The sequence below is a fragment of the Miscanthus floridulus genome, chromosome 2 (assembly GCF_019320115.1).
Source record: "Miscanthus floridulus cultivar M001 chromosome 2, ASM1932011v1, whole genome shotgun sequence".
NCBI lineage: Eukaryota > Viridiplantae > Streptophyta > Magnoliopsida > Poales > Poaceae > Miscanthus > Miscanthus floridulus.
The window spans coordinates 20801817-20805797 of record NC_089581.1 but is presented as its reverse complement, the minus strand read 5'-3'; the positions used below and the strand labels follow the sequence as shown (position 1 = coordinate 20805797).

Here is a 3981-nt window from a genome sequence, read left to right as displayed (position 1 = left end):
GTGTGGCTGACCTGATGGCTTATTGCATTGTGAACAAATGCGCACATCTTTTTTTGTAGCGGGAGTTTAAAATCCAATCACGTTGATTCTGGGTGAAGGAATTACCCTAGCTAGCGCCCTAAAATCGCCAAGGAAAATTACTTGGCTGAGCTAAGGTTGTCTCGGTCCATAACTAATGTTTGTGAAGAGCTATAATATGTATGTCTTGACCGATACAACCAATTGAATGTCATATATGTTTATAATAACTGCCATGTATGTTTAAGTGAGCTGAATAAGTATGTCATACATATTTAAGTGAACATGTATAAGTGTCATATATGTTTAAATAAACTTATCAACTTCAAATTCCACGCATATGTTTAAGCAAACTTAACAAGACATTGCCACTTATTAATCATACAACTCCAAAAAAATTAGTAGAGAGAGGGCTTCTGCTAACTTAACAAGCATGTCACGTATTTTAAAGTGAACTTAACATTGGTTGTCAAAACTAGTGTATACTATGCTTGTTGATGACTTTGAGATACAACAATATGCTTGATTTTGCCTCTAAGCCATGTGGTAGTGCTATATATAATTATGACACTAATTATATAAGCATTAGGTAGCGTGCCCGTGCGTTGCTACGGGACAACTAAACTTTTGTACTAAAAACATACGGATCGCACGATAAGATAACAATACTGTAAAATTAAATACGCACGTTAATCCAAAAAGTAAAGTTCGTGAAATTAACAGTCACGCACAGCACGGCGTCGCAGACTCACAAACTGTATAGACCTTTCCGCACGACATGGGGGCTGTTGGCATTCGCATTGCCTCAGGTCATTGCGTTGCGGGTCAGCTCCGCCGCGCGCATGTCGCCATCTCCGTCACCTCTGTGGCACATCAGCTAGCGCCGCCAGCCGCCGCGCCTCAACCATGCGCGCCGCATGCCGCCTTCTCCGCCCGCTGCGTAGGCCGCACCTCGCCTTGCTACGAGCTGCCGCAGCGTCGACACCCTAGCCTCGCGCACGGGTTAGGACCGCGCCGGTAGCGACGGCGGCCCTGCACTTCTTGCTCTGTAGTGAGATATGGATTTCCTTCCTCAGTTATAGCCTCTTCCATGCTAGGATTCTCAGGAACTAACACATCAGATTCAATAGGACTAACACAGCCATATTCTTCACCTAACAGGAACTTCGCTCGGTCATTCAGATAGGAAGAACAAATGTATGATAAAGAGAAAATACACATGTTAGAAGATTGTACCTGTTATGGGTCTCAAGTACATCTCTTTGTGCTTCAGAACCGTCAAGGCTATAATTGTATATTCAAATCCAGATTAGTGAAGTCTATCATACTGAACACACACACATGCATTCTACAATGCTTATGAAATCTGATAGCACGTAAATCTGGTTGAGCTGTGGCAAAATAAAGAAAATGAACTAATATTACTTGTTCATTTGTACAACTAGCAAGCAAATTGAAGAATTTTATTGTGCCCATTTAACAGTCCATAACCGCTTAAGTTCAGTTAGCTGATATGGTCTTCCTAAAATGCAGGCTCATCCATCTCCATGGACCATGGTTAATGTTATTACAATTACAGTAAAATCTCTTTCTATAAAGTAGTAAAGGATATTAGCATGGACATATCTTGTTCCAAATTCTTGTGGATCTAACTGTACATCTGATGGATGCACTCGTAAAATGACCAAGGTCAGCAAACATTGCTTCACTGCCTGAAAAGTGGAAAATAGACCTGGTGATTAAATCCTAAATGGCAAACAGGTTATAAAAAACAGAAAGGGAAAGGTAAACATGATATATCACTCCACTGTCATAGAAAGAAGCTATATCAGAGACATTGTTTAAAAATTCATATCGTGTTTTGAACATTTCTGTCAGACCAACAATCTCATCCTCGGATGAGTTTTCTTCTATACAAATAAAAGATATGAATTAAAGTCTCTGATATAGCTTGGAAATAAACTGTTGAATGTTTCATGTACAGCTCTTTACCCTACAAATAAAAGACAATATGCATAAGCTAGCAGTCAGTAGATCTCAAGGGGATACACTGGCTAAAGGATGCAGCATTACGGCCATTACCTAACCATGTACTTGTTGGTGAGAATTTATATAAATATAAAGAATGAAAAAGACGACAAGAAAGATTGGCATTAGGCCAACTCCTTTGATTCTTTACAAACACATCAGAAAGTTAACATGTGGGCTACAGGCATCAAATAAAAAAAGAACATGGATTCGACCATAAGTAGCATTTGCCCTCCTTTTTTTTGAAAAAAAAAGGTACTGCGGAGTTACAGGATTGTCAATTTTATCAGCACCATCATTTTTTGGCAATTGTAGAACTCAACCAAAACACCCATTGAAGTGCTACATCCCTAGCTCGCAACCCAATTAAGAGTAAGTTCTCGCAAGCCTAGCTCCTCAGCCATTATTAAATTGCATGTAGGGCTCCGAAATGAAGATCTCTATTTAAAAAAAGAGTAAATGATAATCCCAATCAACTAATTGTCTTAACTTCATTTTCTTGGCAAAAAAAACAGTTTATGCAATTCAATAATAGTAAAAAAAACAGTTGGCTGCCGGAGACCCTGCGCATGGACATCTTGACATACAGATTCTCCAGCCCATCCAGCTCACCCTAGCATCCGCGGGGAGCACCTGAGCTGGTGCCACCACTTATTCCGCAACTGCCACCAGCTGTGGAGTCCTTGATTGACGAGTATCAATGCTGAATAAAAATGTATTGCACACTATTTCAAGTATACAGACTCCTAATACTATTTATATTCAAATTCGAATTATGAATATCTTATGACTGATGATAGTGAAAAACTAAATTTATTGCACAACTGAACTGAATTTGCTGAACTCTAACAAACAACCATTAGTCTGAGAATTGAAACAAAAGGGCAATGGCGGCTACACTTACGTCAAGCAAGTCGGCGTCAATCCTAAACTTCCACGATGGCAGACCAATTCCGTCGCCTGAGTTGTCGTCACTCGGGCCTTCTTGTCCAGCAGGATCGAACAAGAATACACCAGGAGCCATCTGCAGCAACGCATGGCTTAGTACAGTCCCTCGAAGCAGTGCATCGAGAAATAAATCAAATAATACACCAGAACCAGGATGCTTGCTGATGGATCTCGCTACCACGTGACTCCCTCAACCTTGTTGCCGTTGGATCCTATGGACCTCGCCCCCGGTGGAGAGGGCATCACAGAGGAGGACGGCGTCGGATGAGATCTTAATAGCAACGGTGAGGATAGGGAGAGGTAGGATGCAATCATATGAGCAGGTTCCAATAGCACCTCGTTCACACAGGAACATGATTAAATAAAATTTGCATAATCTCAAATATGCAGCGATCATCTTATAGTAGTGTTTCTCATGATTATCATGAAATCATTGGCTGAGTAAGGAAATTGAAGGAAAAAAAGTTATCATCCATAATAAGATAAAATCATAAACCGCACCTGATAAAGCAGTTGCAGTCGCCTTCTGTTAGCGCGGCATCGTCGAGGGCCTCTTCGCAGTCGTCCGACGGCGGTCGGCGTCGACGGCATGGCTGTCGGACGAGGAGGGGGCGTTCCGGCGGCGTCTGAGGGCCGGATTGGCGTCGTGGCGTCCGGCCGACGAGTGCCTGGCGTGCAACGGCGGTGCGGCGTTGTGGTGTCCGGCGTCTTCTGCGGGGTGGCGTGGATTCACGAGAGCGCACCACGGGAAGGACAGGAGGGGCGCGTCGATGTTGGCCTGGCGTCGATCGACGATCCGGTTTACGTGGAGATGAAAGATATCTGACCGAGCGAGAGAGGGGCACCGCATGATTGTTTCCTTCCATGCATGATTATTGTTTCCTTCCATGCATGTGGCCTCAGGTGATCGATTTGTTTCCTTCAAAGCGGGCGGGGATCGCAGGGATGACAGTTTCTTTTTCTATCGCGCGGGGTATCGCACGGCCG

At 43.2% G+C, this 3981-nt stretch overlaps 1 long non-coding RNA gene across 2 annotated transcripts; it reads right to left on the bottom strand.

The window, feature by feature from the left end:
- Positions 1-701: 701 nt before the first annotated feature.
- LOC136538151 (uncharacterized) lies at positions 702-3981 on the bottom strand. 2 transcript variants are annotated; one of them, XR_010779219.1, is made up of 4 exons: positions 3496-3981; positions 2951-3070; positions 1255-1730; positions 702-1172 (listed from the first exon to the last, which is right to left on the bottom strand). It is a non-coding gene; the product is annotated as an uncharacterized lncRNA (long non-coding RNA). The 2 variants fall into 2 exon arrangements; XR_010779218.1 differs by having other exon boundaries at positions 2951-3981.